General features: G+C 42.2%; 1 protein-coding gene across 4 annotated transcripts in view; it reads left to right on the top strand.

Moving 5' to 3' along the window:
• Positions 1 to 23983, top strand: part of LOC126277228 (major facilitator superfamily domain-containing protein 6) — a 217166-nt gene that overhangs the window by 110038 nt on the left and 83145 nt on the right. The window contains exon 1 of one of the 4 annotated variants that reach the window (XM_049977342.1): positions 26 to 441. The exons of the other annotated variants lie outside the window; for them this stretch is intronic. The gene's annotated coding sequence lies outside the window, so the exon portion shown is untranslated. Of the gene's footprint in view, positions 1 to 25; positions 442 to 23983 lie in introns of those variants that run through there. 4 annotated transcript variants of the gene reach the window in all.

Raw genomic sequence — 23983 nt, 5'->3', positions numbered from 1 at the left:
CGAAATGCCGTGGCTGGAGAACTCTGTGTGAAAGGAGGCCTTCCCGCGGCCTCGTCGACGTCTACGCGGCAGCTACACAGCTCTCGTGTACAGAGAGAGGCGTAGCTGGTGGCCACGGGTGGCGAGCAGCCAAACAGGTTGGGGCGGCTGCCTGACCTCACCTCGGCTCGGTCCGTCAACAAACACATCTCAGTCGCGGCCCGGCTGGCACGCCACGCTGAGCAATTGCTCCAGCACGAACGGCGCTCACCCTGTGCTCTTCTGACCTCTTGTTACCCGCTGTTACGGAGGCAGACGATGAACGGTATGCCTTCTGGAGTGTTCCTCTTGTCTCTTGTTACTCCATCAGTGGCTTCGCTAACAACGAACTAGACCGTCGACGTTCATCAGGGGTGAAGACGCAGAAAACCGTTCGGCATTTCTCGGCTTCCGCTACTGAAAGTAAGTAGATTAATCTGAAAGTTCTCTCTGTCTACTCTTAATTACGAGAGTTACGGTACGCGGAAATACTGGGGATAAACAAATTAATATATTTCTGGCTTATTGCCCCTCCATATTACTTTAACTTACGTATTGCCGTCAAATTGTGAAATCAGCCATTTTATGGAATAAACAGGCATTATAGAGTACTAAAAAGCATTAGACGGGGTATGAGATCATCTTATTTAATACTTCACTTACGCATTTTAATAGTGTAGACTACGTTTAGCCGGCCGTTGTGGCTGAGCGGTTCTAGGCGCTTCAGTCTGGAACCGCGTGACCGCTACGGTCGCAGGTTCGAATCCTGCCTCGAGCATGGATGTGTTTGCTGTCCTTAGGTGAGTTATGTTTAAGTAGTTCTAAGTCTAGGGGACTGATGACATCAGATGTCCCATAGTGCTTAGAGCCATTTGAACCTTTTTTTTTGGGGGGGGGAGATAATTTAAATATTTTGACAGATACAAGATCCACAGGCATCATCGTTGTAGCGATGTTCAAACTAGAAATTTATATATTTATTGAAAGTTAAATTAAAATACGAAAAATATTGCGATTGTCTGAAAATTGCCTTATTCTGAAGTAGATGCACTTCGTAGCTTTTTAAAAATCACTAAAATGTAATAAACAATTTTTAGCACTTACAACAGAGTAATTATAAACAATAACTGTGTCTAAAATTTCAGATTTTATATATTTCGAAATTATACTATTTTGTTGAAACAAGCAAAACTGAAATGAGATTTTAGTAATCTTTGAGGACATGTCTCTCTGGAGTACAGCGGTTTATTTGTTACTTAAAAATGAATATGAAGTCACAACCGCAATAAATAATATTCATTTGTAAATGAGATTTTAAATTGTAAATAATTTTTTTTTACTCACAAACACCTCAGGAAGCTTTGGCATTTATTTTGCTCATGCACTTCATAAATCTCTGTTAAAAAGTGGTTCAAATGGCTCCCAGCACTATGGGACTTAACTTTTGAGGTCATCAGTCCCCTAGAACTTAAAACTACTTAAACCTAACTAATCTAAAGACATCATACACGTCCATGTCCGAGGCAGGATTCTAACCTGCGACCGTAGCGATCGCGCGGTTCAAGACTGTAGCGCCTAGAACCGCACGGCCAACCTGGCCGGCCGTTGTTAAAAACATTCTTTGTTACATGTTAATAGTCTTTAAACTGTTAAAACATGGTCTGCAGGATAAGTAAACAAGTGTTACAATTTTGGTGTTTCAATTTTACTTTCGAGCTTCAACACTTTTTCATTTTGTTGTTATTCTTTGCCCATGTCCATTTCACATTTGAAGACATGCGAGGAAAAATGGAGTAATCCTCAAATGTAAGAGATTAGAGAAAAGTTTTGCCATCTTTTGCTAGGTACGGGAACTATCAAAATGGACATTGATCTCACCAGTAAACATTACTTAGGGGTGAGACCAATATCAATTTTGATAGTGTCCGTACCCAGTAAGAGATGGCAACACTTACCAGTAAGCTTTTACATTTGAGGATTAGCCCGTTTTTCCGCGCACGTCTTCATTTCATGAAATACCTGTGCATTTTATATATTTACCGGGAAAAGTATCAAACGGAAAATCTCAAGACATTCTATATATTGCTTACGCATTCTGCACACTACCTTGCTTTGACACATCGCCAGTAATATGAGGCGCTGAGAACCAAAAACGCCTAATGCACAGACATCCTGCCCATATGGAAGTGAATATAAGAGAAATCGATGAGGCAGCTTTTCATGAATGTCTATGTACACAGTTTCAGTCTACAACACAGATAAATCTGACTCAATATAAATTCAACAGATGGCAGAAGCATGCATAAATGCTACGATCTCACAAATGACGATGTGCTTCAGGCTCTTATGGTTATCAGCGCCTTTCTACGTATCTGAATATAACTTCTAAACATAGTCACCACCGGTGATTGGTGCCTGCAGGACCTTGACTAGTTGTGGTGGTGGGGAGGGGGGGTGGTGAGTGCTCCATTGCGTCTTATTCTTTTAAAAAGACGCAAAATGCGTGTGATTGAGCTAGATCTATGTCGAAAAGAACGTGACGAGTACTGTACACGGTAATGTTATCAGTATAACCAGACCAGTTTTACAAATATATAACATGAAGGGAGAAACATTCTGTTGCGCACTCGATATGATTCGTGGTAACACTGAATAGCAAGATTAAAAACACTCTGAATCGCTATATTTGTTTGAAATTGTGCACCATGCGTCACTTAATCTTCAATGGCTGTCATTCAGCATAAGTGTGAAAAATTTAAGCATAAAGTCTAGAATAAGATACTCTGAACACACAAACCACTGGTAAGTAGAAACACATATACATTTGCAAACCACTTTATAGAAGAGAATCACAACCAAGGTGACAGAAAAACACCAGTAAGCAGTATCAATTGCTAGACAGCTAATGCCCACCTACCAGAGCTCAAAAAAGATCCTCTGTAGTATAAACATAAGATACGCCACCCATTTCACTTGAACAAATTATTATTCTTATGGTTTTGTTGTGGTCTTCATTCCCAAGAGTGGTTTGATGCAGCTCTCCATGCTACTCTATCCTGTGCAAGCCTCTTAATCTCGGAGTAACTACTGCAACCTACATCCTTATGAATCTGCTTACTGTATTCATCTCTTTGTCTCCGTCTAAGATTTTTATCCCCCACTCGTCCCTCCAGTATTAAAGTAGTGACCCCTTGATGCCTCAGAATGTGTCCTCCTAACCGATCCCGTCCTCTAGTCAGGTTTACTACAAATCTCACTTCTCCCCAATTCTGTTCAGTACCTCTTCATTAGTTACGTGATCTATCCATCTAATCTTCAGCATTCTTCTATAGCACCACATCTCAAAAGCTTCCATTCTCTTCTTGTCTAAACTGTTTATCGTACATGGCTACACTCCAAGCAAATATTTTCAGAAATGTCTTCCTGAGACTTAAATCTACACTCGGTGTTAACAAAATTGTCTTCTTAAGAAATGCTTTCCTTGCAATCGCCAGTTTACATTTTATATCCTCTCTCATTCGAGCATAATCAGTTATTTTGCTACCCAAATAGCTCATCTACTACTGTAAGTCTCTCATTTTCTAATCTAATTCCCTCAGCATCATCTGAGTTAAATCGATTATATTCCTTTATCCTCTTTTTGCTTTTGTTGATCATCTTATATCCTGCTTTCAAGACATTATGCATTCCGTTCAGTTGCTCTTCAAAGTCCTATGCTGTCTCTGACAGAATTACGTCATCAGCAAACCTCAAAGTTTTTATATCTTCTCCCTGGATTTTAATTCCTACGCAAATTTTTCTTTTGTTTCCTTTACTGCCCACTCAATATACACATTGAATAACATGGGGGATAGGCTACAACCCTGTATCACTCCCTTCTCAGCCACTGCTTCCCTTTCGTGTCCCTTAACTCTTATAACTGCCATGTGGTTTCTGTACAAATTATAAATAGCGTTTCGCTCCCTGTATTTTACGTCTGCCATCTTCAGAATTTGCAAGAGAGCATTCCGGTCAACATTGTCAACAGCTTTCTCTAAGTCTACAAATGCTATAAACGTAGGTTTGCCTTTCCTTAACCTATCTTCTATGAGAAATCATAGTGTCAGTATTACCTCGAGTGTTCTTACGTTTCTCCGTAATCCAAACTGATTGTCCCCAAGGTCAGCTTCTACCAGTCTTTCCATTCGTCTGTAAAGAATTCGTGTTAGTATTTTGCAACGTAACGTGTCAAATTGAAGCTTCGGTAATTTTCACACCTGTCAGCACATGCTTTCTTTGTTCTTTGGAATTGGAACTACTATATTCCAAGTCTGCGGGCATTCCACCTCTATCGTCTTGTCATGTCCTTAGCGTAAGTTAGTTTAAGTTAGATTAAGTAGTAAGCCTAGGGACCGATGACCTCAGCAGTTTGGTCCCATAGTCCTTACCACGATTCCACCTCTGTCCTACATCTTTATTGTTGTTATTATTATTATTATTATTATTAGGTTACAATTTTCGTCTAAAATTTCCGATAGAGAATTTGATTACTTGTTTCTAACAAACCTGCACTTTTAGTCCATTGATTCAGAACTATATCCCGAGTACGACATTTTTCATCCTTAGAATGCCACAAAACCTACACTTTCTTGGGCTCAAGTTACCAGCTTCTCACAGGCTATATATACGTAGTGTGTGAGGAAGTCGGTCGATTTGACCGAAGAAAACAAATTGATCTGAATTTCAACGATTGTCGTCGGGCGACGAGATCGGCTACAGTGAGGCAGGCGCACTGCTTCAAATAGATCGTCGTCTGTATCCACCGGTGCCACTGCAACCGTAGCCTTAACGGTTACTCAGTCTTCACGTTCGAGTGCTTTCACTTACATGTACACCTCTCTCTCTCTCTCTCTCTCTCTCTCTCTCTCTCTCTCTCTGTCCGGGGGCGGTTGACGCCCTTGGGGCAGGGCACGTGGCGCCGCCGCCGACAGCCTCCGAGAGCCAGGGATACAGCCGGCGCCAGGAGGTGGCCCGGTCGACTGCCATTGGCGCAGTGCAGCCTTGTGCGGGCATCCACGCCACCTCCTCGCGCCGGCTGTATACCTGGCCGCCGCAACGGCAGCCGGAGGCTGACGTGGAGCGCGCGGGACTCATTCACATCTTTTTTTTTGCAGTGGAATGAAACGTTTCAAAAAGAGTGGTTTCAGTTGAAAGCATGAATAAAATGCATGCATGGTTCAACAGTCAGAAAAACTACAGATCGGTTTCTCGGTTTCACTTGAAAAGAATTAATGGCAAAAACGGTGTTGGTTCTTTTCTTTTGGTTGCTCCCCACAGATTGCTTTCATTCGAAAGAAATGAACATCCCCAACTGCAACCGACGGAATCAGTTATCAAATCTTATTGATGAGGGTATTTTTGTTCTGTCGTTGCAGCTACAAGAATGCGTAATTTTTTTCACCAGGCGCGTTTCGCTTTATGGAGGTAAAGTCATCAGTGGGTCTGCAGTTAAGTTATTTATTCACCTTTTGATTTGCGTTTAGATCGAAAAACAGTTCGTTAAAAATAAGTTGATTTGTACTTACGGTGGTTTTCCGTTTATTTCTCGGTTGCATCTGTAAATGCCGTGTGCTAGTACATCGTTGTTTTTCTGTGTTAGACACTGATAATTTTTGTCTAATTTTTAGTTATTTGCAGCACTATGCATTTCTTATGTTTTTCACGGCACACTTTTATGCACACTACTATATTGTTTCTGTTATTCTAAGAACGTGTTATTATAGTTTATCAAATATTAGTTTGATCAGATAGAATGGTTTCACTGAAAAGCTACAACACAATGAATCGATTGTTTTCATTCAGTTGTCCACATCACCTACTTCAACGTCCTTATTTTCAAAGTTTACTAGCTTTCACGCTCTAATGATTTTTTCCTAGTACTTTACATTGAATTGCGAAAAGAGTAACAAAGCTCTAGAATTTAATCATCTTAATCACTTTATCACATATCTTACTTTAAAAGGACAACAAAGTCCTACAAAACAATTTTCTATTGAAAGCTATTGCTACAGTTCGTTCATAACATTTGTTACCCGTAAGAATTACGTTTATCAGAGTAAGAAGAGGGTCAACAAATCTTAAAGTGCATTGGTGGCATCGTATGTTCCAGGCTAATGCTTTAATTTTAGTGGCCTTACCTATAAAGGATCACAGCTCAAGTTTCTGAATCATGTTAAGGAAGCACGCTGTAGCCTAAGAAGTTGTAGGTAAACGCTCTCAGCATTTCCTGTTCATAACCAAACTCAGATATCATTGAGCTACGAGCGTTTCCCTTTCCGAATAAAACTGTTCCCATGTGTTTAACCTACTGTAATATCCGCTCGTGGTTGCCAAGGCACGAGTCTTATCAGACAGAATTTTGTGGTTTCCCGCTGCAGTGCGTGACCCCGTTGTACCTTATGTACAGTTGCCTTCACACTCCTCTGTTCATTTTTTCCACTGCTCTCATTGATTTTTTTTCTTCAAGTGAGTCATCAGAATATCTTAGGTCAGTTGAGAATGCGCGCCAATCATTAGAAGCAGTTCAGTTTATAATTTAGTTAGCTGTAGGCAGGTGGACGTGTGTACTGCGCAGGGAACGACAGAAATCGAATTTTAATTTTTCCTCGTTTTTTCCCCCTCATTTCTTTGATTTTCCTGCCGGACGCCGTGGGGCACTGCCGCGGCCGTTCCGCTTCATCACACCCCTGGATGCGACATATACATTTCCAGATCCTGGGTACAAGCTTCTTAATTCTAACGTCGTACAACTGCACCGGCTTTTCTGTCACGTAATCGTACCCTCTTTAGCATCGGTATCTTAGGCTAAGGCTACACGTGAGCTTCTTAACGTAACTTTTGTGCGATAAATAACTCAAGAAATACTCACGAAGTGTTGCATAAGACGTGGCTACACGGTACGGAAATTAACGACAGGCGCGTTGTCAAGACCGTACAGCAGACGGATGGGGTCGTGGTCGTTTTCTTGAGACAGGAGGCGCAAATGGTAGCGGCTACACACACGTACATCAAATAACGCAATGTTGTGGCCAGCAGCTACCGCTGGCCTATTTTTCAAACCTTGCCGTCGACCAGAATTGTTGGGGTTGCCCTACATTCACCTTAGTAAGCGTCGGTGGCCCGACACTCACAGTGGGTTTTATTGACGGTGAAGTGCTAATAATGAGGATTGAATAACTCAGATACGAGGGTTGCCCAGAAAGTAATGCACCCCCTTTTTTTTCTCAGCCGAAAGCAATGCTACTAATGCGAAACATTACGTACGCACGATTTGAAAATGGAAGTGAACGTATGGCGTCAGCGGCCGGGAGTTCCCAGGCGGGAAGTGTAAGACTTACTGAGTGCGACGCCACATTGGGCGACTTGGAAGAAATGATGATTACAGCACAACACCCAGTCCCTGAGGGGGGAAAATCTCCCACCGCAGCCGAGAATCGAACCCGGGCCCCCATGCGCGACATTCCAACGCGCTGACCGTTCAGCTGTTGGGACGGACTACTATTTGAGGTCTCCCGAGTGAGCGCGCCAAGTTTCAGTTGCTGCCGACAGACAGCGTAGCTGGAGAACAGTTTCAAAATGGCGTCTGTAGGTGATGCACGTGCCGTCACTGAATTTCTCATTGCAGAGAAAGAAACTATGGGGAATTTTCACAAAAGATTGTGCAGAGTCTGCGGTCGGGGAGACCATCCACGGCTGTCACACCTGGAAGACAATATAAGAACGATGAGGAGGTGATTCACGCAGTGGAGCACTGGCTCCGCCACCAGGACAAGGATTGGTACCGACAGCGCTTACACGCCCTTGTCTCGCGCTGGAGGAAGGCCATAGAACGCGATGCAGATTACGTGGAGAAACAGGGTGTGTAGTTAAAGCGTCATTCTTTCGTGTGTGTAGTTCTCATTATGTTCAATAAAGAATTGTCGAAGAAAAAAAATTCGTTACTTTCTGGGCAACCCTTGTATATATTATATGAATGCTTAGTGTGTGTTCTTTCGGTAAAGTCCGAAGGCACACACACTAAACATTCGTATAATTGATTCACCGCCGGCCGGAGTGGCCGTGCGGTTCTGGGCGCTACAGTCTGGAACCGAGCGACCGCTACGGTTGCAGGTTCGAATCCTGCCTCGGGCATGGATGTGTGTGATGCCCTTAGGTTAGTTAGGTTTAATTAGTTCTAAGTTCTAGGCGACTGATGACCTCAGACGTTAAGTCGCATAGTGCTCAGAGCCATTTGAACCATTTTTTTAATTGATTTGCCTCGATGGACAACGAATACATCACCATCAGTGCGGATGCCTAATTACGTCCGACCACTTGCGGGAATCCCCTAGTAGCGACCATAGAGGGCATGAACAGGGACTGCTGATAGGTGGCGCTGGATGGAAGTGTGAGTTTGTGAATGGCGTGCCGAGATAGTCCGAGCAGTTGCGAGAAACGCTGTGTCCGGGTGAAGCAACTGCCTAGACCCCGTTCATCATAAGAATAAACCTCATGTAAACGTTACACTATGTATTCTTCCAAGTTTGCTGGAACCACATTGGATTTCTTTCATGTGGAGCGGAATCCAAGCTGTCTCTAGTACAATCAATTAAGACACTGAGAATGCGTTTTATGCTGTGCGTTACACGTGCCTCGAGCAGCGATGATACGGAGCAACAACTTTACCGGCGAATTTAATTTGGACAGAACTGGCCAGGCAATTGATCCAACTAACTGTAGTGATCTGAACATTTGCGGTAAAGACTTTTAAAAAGACGAGCAGAGAAAAACAAAGTTTTGAACGCCATTTCATTTTTAAACAGAAATTAATTTTATATGGCGTAACTCAGTCGATATCCTTCTTAGGTGACCTCACGGAAAACCTGCCTTCGATCTTGGCTAAAATAGTTCTACAACTAAAAAAAAAGTGGTGAACATTCCTGACTTTAATAAGCGTAATTTTTCCGCATGAGCTATGCGCAGCGTAAAAGCGCTCTTCTGATTTTCCATGTACGAGGAGCGTTTGAAAAGTCTTTGCAAAATAAAAACTACTTACTTATTTGGGTTAAACCTTTTTTTATTTTTCGACATAGTCTCCTTTTAGACTTACACCCTTTGTCCAACTCTGTTCTAATTTGTAGATCCATTCCGAATAATAGGAATTGTCCAAGCCTGCAAAATAGCTATTACTTGTTGCAATCCTCTCCTCGTTTGAATAAAATCTCTGTTCCGCCACCCATTTCTTCAAATTGGGGAACAAATAATAGTCCGAGGCAGCCGAGTCTGGAGAATAGGATGATGTGAAACGATTTGGAATCCTGTTTCCATTAATTTTTACACCACAGCTGCTGAGGTGTGTGCTGGTTAAGTGTCGTGATGGAAAATGACTTTCGGTCCAGTCGCCGGCGTTTTTCTTGCAGCTCGGTTTTCAAACGGTCCAATAACGATGAATTATATGCACCTGTAATAGTTCTACCCTTTTCCATATAGTCGATGAGGATTATCCCTTGCGAATCCCAAAATACAGTAGTCTTAACCTTTCCGGCCGAAGGAATGGTCTTCGCCATTTTTGGTGCAGAGTCTCCCTTCGTAACCCATTGTTAAGATTGTTGTTTGGTCTCAGGAGTAAGGTAATGTATTCATGTTTCATCCACAGTCACGAAACGACGCTTAATGTCCTGCGAATTCTTCCTGAACACCTGCAAACAATCCTTGCAACATTTCACACGATTCCGTTTTTGGTCAAGCGTGAGCAATCGCGGAACCCATCTTGCGGATAGCTTTTTCATGTCCGAATGTTCATGCAAAATATTCTGTACCCGTTCATCTGAGATGCCCACAGCCCTAGCAATCTCACGTACCTTAACTCTTTTGTCATATCATGGATTTTATCAGTGATTTCTGGAGCCGTAATCTCCACAGGGCGTCCAGAACGTCCAGCCTCACTTGTGCCCATATCGCCACTCCGAAAATTTTGAAACCACTTACAAACTGTTCTAATCGAAGGTGCAGGATCACCGTAATGTTTATCAAGCTTCTCTTTAGTCTCCTGAGGCGTTTTGCCTTTCATAAAGTAATGTTTAATCGCCACACGAAATTCGTTTTCGCCCATTTTTTCAATCACTCGGCTTTCTTGATTCACACGAATGCCAAACACACAGAAATAGAACAATATGGTTGAAACTTGGTGTGCGTTCTTTCCAAAGATGCTACTAACTAAAAATGACCTCGGTACGCGCCGGTGGTGCCATCTCTGACTTTGCACGGACTTTTCGAACGCCCCTGGTAGTTAAATATTGAAGCAACTAAAGATATTAGTCAGTCGTCTGGTTCAAATGGCTCTGAGCACTATGCGACTTAACTTCTGAGGTCATCAGTCGCCTAGAACTTAGAACTAATTAAACCTAACTAACCTAAGGACATCACACACATCCATGCCCGAGGCAGGATTCGAACCTGCGACCGCGGCAGCAGCGCGGTTCCGGACTGAAGCGCCTAGAACCATCGGCCACAGCGGCTGGTCTTTGTGCATTAGTTTCTGTACATTTGGTAGCTTAAATGTCTTGTTATTACTTGCGACGAATCCCTTAACTTGGCACTAGGTCAGTTCTGTTGGGTTCAGAAAGCAGTAGTACAGTGACAAATGTAAAAATTCAGCATATGTACAGTGTGCTCGTCGCCGTGAAAATTGTTTTCAATGTTTCTACGGCGCTTATCACTCTGGCTCGTGTGAGACCACATCTGTCCTACAAAGCAATGTTCGTATTCAAATAGTGTGTTTGATTTTTCAGTTTTGTCCAAAAAAATTTTATTGTGTAATGTTTTCCTAGCTTCAACTGTCTCTAACGATCTTTTATAAAATATAGATACTTAATAACTTATATCTGCAATGAAAACCAGAATTTTGGATGCATTATGTAATTAGAAACTAGAAGTAGTGCACTTTTCTTGAAAAATGATGGTTAAGTATGAGTTAATTAACATATTTGATGAATTTCATATTTAAATGATCTAGGTATTCAAGCCGAAAAAAGTTATTGATCACAAAGAGATTGGAAATGCTGCTTCAAACAATGCACGAGTATAATTCTACGGCGCTGCCGAATACGCCATGTGTACAGTTTCACATGTTTGTTATATAGTGTTTCTCGAAAAAATGGCAGCTGATTTTTCTCAGAAGCTTGTGGAAAACATTAAGAACAATTTCTTTCTCACCATTAACGGTATTCCACGTACGTGTTTCACTACAAAGGAAGCAGCAGTGTCATCTATTTTCACAGTACTTATTCACAGCGAGGCAATCAGAACACAAGTAATGTTTATGGAGACTGTCACTGTACACAGTTTTTGAAATAAAAATTACGTAGCTAAAGTAAGATGAAGAAAAAACTTTGATGCTGTTAATAATCAGAATTGTAGAGTCTCATCTCGCAAGGAAGCAAAGGAGAGGGTGTTACGGGTGGCCGTTATCCTCTTTCTACAACACAAAAGCACACATGGATTAATAAGTTTCTTTATTTACTTGTCTTGGAAGTATTTACTTAACTGGAATAGAGTGAATGTGTTGTGTATAAGCTCATCAGTAATAGTCTCGCTGTAATCACTGTACCTTTACAGAACACAAAATCTTTCTCCGTGTCATTCTCCATCTCAGCCATACGACTATGGAACGCGCTCCCCTGTGATCTGCGTCTTACCCAGAACTACTCAACATTCAAGAGGGAACTCAAAACTCACATATTAGGGACGGTGTAGCCACCATTGTTGTGCCCCTCTCATCTCTTTCTTTCTCCTCTTCATCACAGCTTCGAATTTTTTCATTCTATTTCTCTTCCTCCAAGTTGTCTACCTCTTATATCTCTTTTACCCCATTCTATCGTCTTATGTCTCTGCTCCATGAGAATAACTCACAAGCTGCAAGAACATAGAGAAAATTCCCAACTAACAAAGGACTGACATTCACAAAAGAAAAGTGTGTTTACTTTCATGTACATAGTCATTATTATTATTATTATTATTATTATTATTATTATTATTATTATTATTATTCTTGATTATTATAATTATTTTTATTGTTATAGTTATTATTGTACTACTGTTATAATCTCTATTTCTTTTCTTTAACATCATAACTGCATAATACGTTATATGTCCTTAATGTTCTGTAGAAACTGTAACTCGTTCAATCTGGGTATGCCTGGTTAGGTGTAAGAGAGGGCCTGAAGGCCCTAATCTTGCCAGGTAAAATAAATGCAAAATAAATAATCTGGTCGCTTTGTATTGTCATAACATGTGATGTGAATTGAGCTCGCTCTGCGAAGGACTGACAGACGCCAAACTCGAAGAATTAATCAGTGAGGCCCTTCGGTTAGCGGCAGCGCCCTAAATACAAGCTGTCGAGAGGGCGTTGGCGGCATGTTGCTTGTCGGTGTGTCTCTGGTCTCTCTCCTGATAGGCACGCTAGATGCAGTGACTACTACCGATCTTGACGCTGGATCTTTGCCGACCATTGTGCTGGCGACAGCTTATGCCAACACAAAAATGTCTTAAAGTTTCATTTACGACATAGTAATAAGTTGGACCTACTTCCAAGAGCAGAACAACGTAAGTGTAAGAGAGTTACACTTGCTGACCAATCATCGCACTTGTGTTTGTTTACGTCAGGTTTATTCCTATGATGAAACAAATATAGTAAGTTGAAGATACTGCGTTCGAATCTCCATCTGGCATACCTTCAAATTACATACAAATGTTTATATGATGTTCGTGGCACTGATTATACTAATCGTTATAGTATGTGAAACAGTTTTTGAACGATGGGGAAACACAGAAACAGAAGAAAGAAATAAAATATGTCAGCCTTTGTATTATTATTTATTTATAGTACTAAAAATAGTATGGCAATAACAACTTCATGAGCACATTAATGCTATGACAGTTTCACTGGATACTAAGCGGCTGTATGAAGTTCGTTTGACTAGTAATTAGGGTACAATGAAAACAGAATGAGTAGTCTTAAGACTGTTAGCTAAATCTTATTTTGTGTTGAAGGTAATTCAGATCCAGCAGCTATATGCACTCATTTCGCCAGGGAAGTAGCCCTTGACTTGAAATATGCCGCAAAATTTTATTTTACATAGATTGTCCTAGTTCCACACAAGGCGTCTTTTAGACTCAAACCATCCCTTTTCCTGAGGAAGTCGTGTAACAAACATGTTTTGTTTATGGAATTCGCAAATTCAGCATGAACATCAAGAGGACAGTGAAAAATGCGCCACTTACTGACTAGTATTACAAACGCACATTCGACAAAGCTTCAGGTTCTGATGAGTTGATAATTGAAGAGGTTTTTTCGAGGGTTATAAGTGTTTTAATAAGGCCACATTACTTATTGACAAAGTGCAAAAGCTTCAAATACATAGGAATTTGGTTGGGGTCCATTTTGAAGTGGTTGTGGTAAAGGTAAATCGAAGATACCTGAGTAGATTTGCTGCTCTATGTAACTTGCAAATGTACCGACATCACTGCACGCGAAACAGTATCAGCATCCGCTGCAACCATTAGTGCTATAGAGAAGTACGTTTTGTAATTAAAAAAAGCCACTGCCACTGAGCGATGGGTGAATTATTTCGTGTACATTATGAACTTCCCAATGCGAGGCCGTTCTACTTTACTGGACGTATTCACCACCTTCTCTGTTTCTTCTGTTTTCGTCGTCTGATAACCAATAACGAAATAATCACTTTTCATGCCACACTCAGTTCTGTGATCGTACTTCTCATTTCTCGATAGGCATACTTCGTTCCAGTCGGTGCCCAATAGACTGTGCCACAAAGGAAACTTCCATGGCAACACATCGTATACCTAGTGCGCTCCCAATCCTGCGTCATCTATGCGTTATTTAACACGTGGTAGAGCCATGTGTCTGCGCTAAGAATACGTTGCCGTGAATTCCGTAAAACTGTTGCGTTAAAAAAACTCCCGTGTTGTCTTAGCCTTAGAAAGTTCCTCTCCCTCCCTCCAAATGTTGCTTAGACATTTCAAATAAAATTTGGTGCAGTATCTGGACTGTACGATAAATAGTCGAAAACTCCTTTTCCACAGGGTTGAAACACTTTGTTTGGTATACGCAGCATGAGAAAGGGCTGTCATTGTGCAATGAACAAATAGCCTGAAGCAATTTTTCAAGGGTCTTGCAGCAGATGTCGCTTTCGTTGACCTGCACGTGCAACGTTAGTACCGCGCATTGGTTTCAGCATCCACGAAGACTGGTGTTAGTTTTCGTAGGGCATGACGTGGTTTGAAAACTTCCTTTGGTGAGTGCTTGAGGCACCATTCTACTTACTTTAATCTGATGTCACTTGTCCGGTGAATTTTAAAACGAGTCTTCTCTAACTCTACGGCATGCAAGAACGAACACCACGAACTTTGCAATTACATGAATTTGAGAATAGATCAGGCATTTTAGCGAAACGTCATCTCGGTTGGTGCTAAATTACAGAAAACAATTTTCCTTCTTTTTTTTACTCGCCTTTCTTTTCTAGGTAAGTCTTAAACAGATCGCTCATTTAAAGGTACACTAGAAGTTTCATATTAACTACTTTTGCATCTCATAACACTGGTGCATAACGTTTCTCTGGGCAACATTTCTCACAGACAAATAAAAGCCTCTAAGGGGATCTGTGCTTGGTGGAACCGCGCGACCGCTACGGTCGCAGGTTCGAATCCTGCCTCGGGCATGGATGTGTGTGATGTCCTTAGGTTAGTTAGGTTTAAGTAGTTCTAAGCTCTAGGGGACTGATGACCTTAGAAGTTAAGCCCCATAGTGCTCAGAGCCATTTTTGAGATCTGTGCGTGTATTGTCACTAAATGGCAAAACAATATCTCCGAGGTAACGATGTAGTGGGGATTTTCCCGTACGACAATTTCACCAGTGCACACCGTGAATATCAGGAACCCGGTAAAACATCAAATATTCGACATCGCTGCGGCCGGAAATAGATCCTGGAAGAACGGGACGCCATGTCACGGACTGCGCGGCCCCTCACGCCGAAGGTTCGAGTCCTCCCTTGGGCACAGGTGTGTGTATGTTGTTCTTGGCATAAGTTAGTTCAAGATAGTTTAAGTAGTGTGTAAGTATGGGGACCGACCACCTCAGTAGTTTGGTCCCCTAGGAATTCACACACGTTTCAACATTTTTTGAACAAGACCAAATCGTCCAGGACCCTTATGTAACCATTCCGAGACGTCTGGAAGCTGTTTTGAACGGCAACGGTTTTGATAGACCGTATTAACCATGGCAATAAGTTGCGCTTTTGGTGTTTCCAATTTTTTCCTATGTCCTATAGAATGAATTTCGTATTCGCCAGGACTAGGTAAAAGGTTGCTGCTGATAAACGTTCAATAATTGATATGTTGGTAGTTTTGTCACATCACATCTTTCATATATTTGTCCCGAACTGCCTTTTATTCTCATCTCGATCACAGTGTAATACGAGGTGTCCACTGTCTGCTCTGTAATGGCGAGGACTTCTTATCAGCAATCATCGGCACTCTTCAAGAAGCAAAATTACGGTTCCACCAAATTACGTCATTTTTTCAGATCCAACATCTTATTGTCTATTAAGAATTAATAAAATATTCGCCAGATCCCCGTTTGTCTTGTTACACGGTTACTAGAACTGAGGCGTTGGAGTATTTTTAGTTAACAATAGGGTATTCCATAATTCTTAATCATCAGTGACAGATCGTCCTATCAAATGATTGTCTCCTCTGTCATGTGTGATCTATGTGATCTACCACGGGTGGAGACCGACGAAGTTACTAAGAAGAAACGTTTGTCTTAAGAACTGCGATAGCACTTCAGAATTAGAAGCCTGGTAATATATGACGACTTTGGTCGCTTGGTAGTTCCCTGTTAAGGTGAAATACTAGGCCGAGTTGTAATATAACTGAGTGAGCGCTCGGGCGGACAGGATCACCACTTCGATCTAATAGCGCTGTGGCTGCCGCTCGCTGACCTGTATCAACAAGTAGTGTTCCAGGGAGAGGTCACGGTCAGCGCAAGGACTCCATTACCTGCCACCGCAAAGTAAAAGGGATTACGCTGGGCTACAAGCTCGCGGATCGGCGCAGTGACACTGGAATCACACTGAGTTCCTCATACACATAGCTTAGAGAAATGTATAAAAATAGGCTTATTTGAAGTATAAAACGCGCAGAGACTCAAAAAGATCTCGTAATGAGACAAAAATCACTTGTGAATCGTTTTAAGATGAAACACTGGCAAATATTTTTTTAAAAATGTAGAAATGTCTTCCATGGGCAGCAGGAACAAATTTGGAGTATGATACAACAGACGAAAGAATTAAATGAAATTTTGGAAGTGAACGATATAAATAGAAATCCTGGGTTATCTTTTTAATACAGCTGTTTAAAGAAAAAATATCATTTGTTTAAAGGTATAAAAACTACCAAAAACGGAAAGATATCAAGAGACCAGCATACAAGTAAACGGTGATGTAACAGTTTCGCATACAGAGATAGAAAAGGCTGTAAGTCCGCTAAAAAAATTATGAAGTCTTCAGGAAAAAAGGAGAATTCCCAAAGAATTACTAAAGTATCGAGGATATTCACTAACTATAAGATCAACCAAATTGGGCAACCATGTTATAACCCTTAATAAAATGCAAACTATAGGGAGAACTTGTATCACTATTCACAAGTACAGAAACGAGATAATAAAGATCCGTTCAGTCACAGAGGGATAAATCTATTTAGTTCAGCTCATAACAAAAATAATAGGGAAAAACCGAAAAGCATTAAATCGTTGCAGAGGATCCGGAGGGTCATGCATAGATACAGTAGTCATTCTTAGTCTGTTGAATGCAACTGATCAGCTTATTTTTGTTTTGTTGACTGAGAGAAGGCTTTCGATAGGATTCAGTTAACAGTTGTAGTAAACCTGCTCTACAGTCGGGGACTTCCTTCAGACTTAATAAAAGCAATTGAAGATCTTTATTCCAACATCTACAGCCAGGTGAAAATTGGTTCCAGGCTAACTAGCTGTATAGCAGATACAGTACTAGACAAGGCGACTCTTTGATCCCATTGCTATTTAATATAGTCGTGGACGAGTTGATGAGAAAGATCTTCGTTGTAGTGATTATAGAATGGGGACGAACAAACAAACCTTATTTGTTATGCTGTAGCAGCAGTTCTGCTGGCAAACAGTGAAGACAACCCGCAGAAACTTTTACATATACGTAACGTGATAGCCAGAAACCTAAACATGGCCTTATCCACTCAAAGAACCGAATGCATGGCCTCATCTATGGCTCGAATTAGATGGAAACTGAACTGGTAAAAGAAATGTAGGCGTCCAAGGAAAAGATGGAGTGACAACCTCAAGTAGACTGAAGGAAAAACGCTGTAGCCTAGGAAGGAAGAAATGAGTAGGAGGAGGAGGAAGAAATACTTTGATAAACTCACCCTGTGCTTGTAGCCGCGTAGTAATATACGCTGACCCGGGTTCTCGGGTTCGATTCCCGGCGGGGTCAGGGATTTTCTCTGCCTCGTGATGACTGGGTGTTGTGTGATGTCCTTAGGTTAGTTAGGTTTAAGTAGTTCTAAGTTCTAGGGGACTGATGACCGTAGACGTTAAGTCCCATAGTGTTCAGAGCGATGTTTTAATATACGCCGAGCATATTTGTTGTAATGTATTTCATGTAATAAACAACATACAAAATACAGAAGATCAGGATTAAATCTGGGTACTTTTCTGTGCTCTCTTGTTAAGAATTAATCAAAAAAATACATTCACTTTGTCGCGAGACAAGATGTATCTAAATCTAGAATATGAAGCATCCAGTCGGTGTGGCGACATGTGATGGGCAGTCTTTGGGGGTTATCTTCCATCCGAACTTCCAGAAGGCCCTTCCGAGGAAGCACTAGATCTATTATCACCTTGTTACTGAAGAACTGCTCGAATGTGAACGTGAATAACGTATTTGTTACTTGGACGAAAACTTGGAGACACTCTGCCCGTTCCTGCTCTTCGTTGATCACGTTTCATATCCCAGTTATCCTCCCAGCGTTGGAAGGCAGCCTCTGGCGAATGCTGGGCCCATCCCAAAGCGAGCTGTTGGGAGATCCGTAGTGTTCTCGGTGAGAAATTCTCGTGTTTGGAAACAAATCACACAGCACAAAAACAAGATTGGTGCACCTACATGCTAAGTCGTTTCTAGAAAAAATGTTTATTATTTTCCATACAGTCACAAACGTATTTTCAGACTGCTGGTTTGGATCGTCTCGAATGGACGTGTCAGTCGGTAGAAATCGGTAACCTGCGATAGAGTAGGGAAAAAATTAAGTATTTTAGGGATCACGGTCGTCTACAGACGATAACATTAAAATGTACTTACGTCGTTTCTGCAGAAACAGTGTCGCTCATCGCGATAGCTTCTTGTACGCTTCACATGCCTTTGTCTGCTAAGATGCCAGTCCCTGGGCTTTGACAGATTTCTTCGACCTAGTGGATTTTTTTGTCACAATTTATTCTGCCGGAATTTTCCCTCCATTTTGTGGCTTTCTTATCGATTTTGTTTCTTGCGCTAAATATATTTACGTCGTCCTTAATTTCGTTGTTTATTAATCTGTCTGCTCTGGTAGAAGCTTTGACAGCCCTAACAGGACTCACCTCAGCTCCCAGCCTCTTACTTACTGTTTGCTAATGAGCTACGACTCACTTCGACCTTTGCTTCTTAAAACTTAAATTTCAATGGCTTTAGGATTCACTAACTCAACCTGTAAAAATGGAACACTCGTAACGTCACTTTACTTTGTTGTCTCTCTATCTACCTGTTAAGAGCCCCGCCCTGTTTTTATTTTTTTTATTTTTTTTTTTTTCAGGAACGGATAGAGGTGCCAAGTTGAAATTTATGTCAAATGCTAAGGTCAACGGTCCCTTGGCGGCCCAAAAAATTTAAGCTTCTTTGTCAATGCAGTAAAAAGATACGGCCATTTGTCACATATTTTGATACTTGCAAACCCACTCATCACTACAGAATAGGCCTAAAATCTTGAAATTTGGAAAGAAGCAACGTTTAACAGTGCAAGTAAAGGAAACAAATTCGGAAAGTTTAATTTGTAAATATTTACCACGAAAAATCTTTTTTGTCATGGTTTGTCAAACTTCAAACTTAAGTCTTGGAATTCCCGGTACCATTATCAATGTAGATAACAGACAGAAATCGTAGAGTTTCTCGATTTCCGGGATAGATAAACTGTCTTTGCACATAAAGAAGTGTGTACGGAACGCTCACAGTGAGAATCCTACTGACACTTTGCCAATTTCCCTTTTGAAATGTCTGTCCATTGCACCGCACATATTTCAGTTTTTTTTCCTACCATGCTGTCCATTAAAATTACGTCATGGGGACTGCGTACTACAAACGACAAATTCGTATAAAGTTTACTACTACATGCTTACCATTGCAAATGATTAGCGTTTCAGCGGAACCGCACAAGTTAGCAGGACTTACATCACATACATTCTATACATAAAGGAAAGTTATGCAAAGTAGCTCTCATTCGGAAGTTACATCTGAATTCTAGTTGTTCCTGATTAGATATGTTGTGCAATGGCTTTTTTCGCACAGAGGAAACTCACAAGACAACTACAGAATGTCCTACACAAAACAAACAGAAGGGCCGAGAAATGACGAATGACTCCGAACAGCTGTAATGTTTATACACAGGAAAGGAAAAAGGCCACCATGCCGTCGCCCACACCCCACCCTCCGTCTCCACAGACGCAACATTGAGCGACGACCTGATGTAAAATACCTCGGGGATGACTGTTGACCAGCGCCTCTTTTGGCGAAGGCACACGGAAGTCCTGAGGGTAAAAGCAAGTCAAAGGGTCCACGCACTCTACACCTTACTAAGCAGAGAAAGCTGCCTAGCAGTGAGCCTTGCGGCAAGGGTGTACTGCACTGTAGTACGCCCCATCCTGGTATGTGCGTGCCGTGTATGGGGCTACGCTGCAAAAACTCACGTTAAAATACTATAAGCAATCAAAAACAGAGCTCTGAAACGAGCCATACGAGGTCTGTGGAAAAAAATTCCGGAACATTCGTAGTTTCGCGCCATTGGTGTGTTGGAGAGAAATGCAGTTGGCGTCCGTGCACACGTCTCTTTGTTGTATAACTGTCTGAAGTTTCATTGTTGTATGTCTGTTACTTACTGTTCAGTTTTGCATTGAGTAGAACGTCTCGCACAGTTTGCGAATTTCGAGGTGGCAGAGTTAGAGGAGCAATAAGTCTGCGTTAAAGTTTGTCTGAAACTCAAGAAAACCTTTAGACACACACGAAATAATGCAGGAAGCCTGTATGGATGAATGCTTAAGCCGCACTCGGTGTTAGCTTGAAAAATGGCCGGACGGAAGATGGCGCTCGTTCAGGACGCCCATCGACGCTCGTTTCAGGAATGTCAAGGGAAGTGTGCGTGCCAATCGAAGACTGACTGTCCAAGAGATTGCAGAAGAATGTAACATTTCAATTGGATCGTGGCGTGAAATTCTGACAGAGCATCTTGGAATGCATCGTGTTGCCGGCAAGTTCATCCCGCGGATCATGAGCCAAGACCAGAAAGACTTTCGCCTCACAACCTCTGAACAGCTTTTGGATCGCACAAATGAAAATGAGATACTGCTTAAGGGAATCGTAACTGGTGTAGAGATGTGCGTCTACAGTTGTAAGTTGAGACCAAGGTCCAATCTTCACAATGGGTCGGGAAAGATTCTCCAAGACCAAAAAAAGCTCGTCAGGTCAGGTCAAATGTCAAAACCATGCTGATAGTTTTCTTTGACTTTGAAGGATTAGTTCATCATGAATTCGTGCCACAGGGACAAACTATTAATCGATGGTACTATCGAGACGTGTTGCGCCGCCTTCGAGAAAATGTGGGAAGGAAACGGCCTGAAATGTGGCGAGACAATTCATGGCTCTTTCATCACAATAAAGCACCCGCACATTCATCCCTTTTGGTGCGCGACTGTCGCACAAGAAATATCACTGTGCTGCCTCATCCTCCGTTATCTCCAGACCTAGGCGCTGCGATCTTTTTCATTTTCAAAGTTAGAAACCCCCCTGAAAGGAAGAAATTTTGCCACAATGGACGAGATAAAACAAAATTCGCTGTCTGTGTTTTGTGCGATCCAGCAAGAGGCGTACCAAGACTGCTTTCGTAAGTGGAACGGCGTTGGGAGCGGTATACTTGGTCTGCAGGAGAGTATCTGGAAAGAGACCATGCGTAATAAGTAAAAGGTAAGCGTAGAAAAATTTTGTGCACAAAGTTCCGGAATTTTTCTAACAGACCTTGTACAAGTAGACAACCGTTTTCCCAAAGACGTCCTGCACACTGCTATCAACATAGAGACGCTAAAAGTGAGGTTTCAATTCCTCGCCGAAGCGATCTAGCAAAGAGCCAGGCACTCACCAAAAGAGTTAATAATCTCCCTAGGGAACTACAATCTAAGAGATTTCCGAATAAAAACCCCTAAATCGTTAATTGACAATTAGTCACATGACAACATCCACACCCACACTCCTAATCGCACATTAGAACCAGGTAATTCAATCTGATCTCTCATAAACTACAGGGCCATAACGAAACGCCAGGAACATTACCACTACCACTAAAAGGCAGAAGTAAATTTCGTAAAGACAAAAAACATTCCAGAATGAGATTTTCACTCTGCAGCGGAGGCTGCGCTGATATGAAACTTCCTGACAGATTAAAACTGTGTGCCGGATTGAGACTCGAACTCGGGACCCTTGCCTTTCGCGGGCAAGTGCTCTACCATCCGAGCTACCCAAGCACAACTCACGACCCGTCTTCACAGCTTCAAATCTGTCAGTCCCTCCTTTGGAAGGTAGGAGACGAGGTACTGACAAATTTGAAGCTGTGAAGACGGGTCGTGAGTCGTGCTTGGGTAGCTCGGGTGGTAGACCAATTGCCCGCAAAAGGCAAAGATCCCGAGTTCGAGTCTCGGTCCGGCACACAGTTTTAATCTGTCAGGAAGTTTCACAAAAAACCTTGACAAAATCAGCATTGAAAGCAAGGCTAACAGTATGATAGAGCATTCGGCAGCAGCAGATTCGTGGCCTGCACAGTCTGCGGTTCACCGTCACTATTCAGCGAAGATATTATTGCACTTGGCCGCTATCGGAAACACGCGGTGATGTTGCAGTAAACCAGTGCGGTGGTGACTACACGCATCATGCGAGCACTGCTTTCGAGTCAGCTGTGCATACACTGTCAGCCTCGATTACACACGCACACTTGCGATAAGCCGACCGGAGCGCCCTCACTTTCTGGTGCAATAATGTTGTGGTCCACTAATATATGGCACTGCTGCTCGCGTTGGTTTGGGATCGCCCTATCCAGTGTCATAGCGGACCGACGCAACTAACGCCCGAGACGACAGAGACTGTTCGCTCGGCTATTCACTATCGCACAGTCACATCATAAAGGGCGCCCGTATTATAATTTGTAACGGTTGGGAGTAGGGGGGCGGACCTGGGGTATCGAGTGTTTTTAATGTCTTGGAAGACGAATGGCGGCTTCTTAAACAGGTTTTAGTTCAAAGTCTGTTAAACCTGTGTGATACAGACTTTTAAATTTTCTTTAATGTAAAATTCCTGACTACACCGTAGTCTTTCCTTTCCCTGTGTGTGTGTGTGTGTGTGTGTGTGTGTGTGTGTGTGTGTACGGGCGCCCTTGACATCACGTCCCTTTGATTCAGAAATCTGGCTTGTTTGTAGCGCGATAATCCTCCACACGGAGACTGCGACGATTTGTAGAGCAACACGGATTGTCGCGGCAGCAGTCATCGTTATGGTTTCCCTTGACGCGGCAGCACAAGTGCTGCCCCCACCTGGCAACGCCTAGTCTGCCCAGACGAGTCCCTGTTGTGCATACACAGCCACGATCGACTAAAGAGACAGCCTACATTACACTTTTTCGTCCTCTGCTGAAATATTGCTGCGCGGTGTGGGATCCTTACCAGGTAGGATTGGCGGAGAACATCGAAAAAGTGCAAAGGAGAGCGGCTCGTTTGTGTCACTGATACGATACGCGAGCTGGGGTGGTAGTAACTGAAGCAAAGGCGGTTTCCTTTGCGGCGAGATCTATTTACGAAATTTTGATCACCAACTTTCTCTTCCGAATGCGAAAATATTTTGTTGACACCCGCCTACGTAGGGAGAAATGATCATAATAATAAAATAAGAGAAATAAGAGCTCGAACGCGCCATTCGGGAGTGGAATGGCTAGAGAAGTAGTATGAAAATGGTTCGATGAACCCTCTGCCAGGCACTTAAGTGTGAATTGCAGAGTAACCATGTAGATATAGGTGTATCCGAAGAGAACGGACGTTGCCAGATTTCATTCATCATGTTCCTTATCGCCTGATAGGGGTGCCACTGAGCACAGAAAACGATTACCTCCGGTGCGCATAGCCGACATTTTGAACTGTAGTCGTTACACTTCTGACGTGGTAAGGCGCTCGTGCTTGTAGGCTATCTTAGACGTCTCCGTGATTATATCTTTCAGCAAGATAACGCAAGACAGCTTTATTTTTCGTGCTGCCTTGGCCTACCGCGATACAGAGGGTTTTAGACTGTTGGCCTGGCCAGTAAGTTCTTCAGAAGTCTCACAATAAAAATATTTGTGAATGAAAAACAATTTCGGACACAGTTTTGTAACGGATGAGGGCGTATGAGACTGAACAGTTGCAATGTCCTGATTGTTTTGTTTTTAGGGTTCTGTGCCTCACTTAGTAGAAATGGAACTCTTACAGGGTCGTTTTGTTGTCTAACCGATTGTTAAGAACCTATTATCTTATGAACAGGTAGACTACAAAGTTCAAATTTATGCCACTTAA

Source organism: Schistocerca gregaria, chromosome 1, assembly GCF_023897955.1.
Source record: "Schistocerca gregaria isolate iqSchGreg1 chromosome 1, iqSchGreg1.2, whole genome shotgun sequence".
Taxonomy (NCBI): Eukaryota; Metazoa; Arthropoda; class Insecta; order Orthoptera; family Acrididae; genus Schistocerca; species Schistocerca gregaria.
The sequence above is the reverse complement of the archived record's forward strand: the minus strand, read 5'-3'. Positions and strand labels throughout refer to the sequence as shown.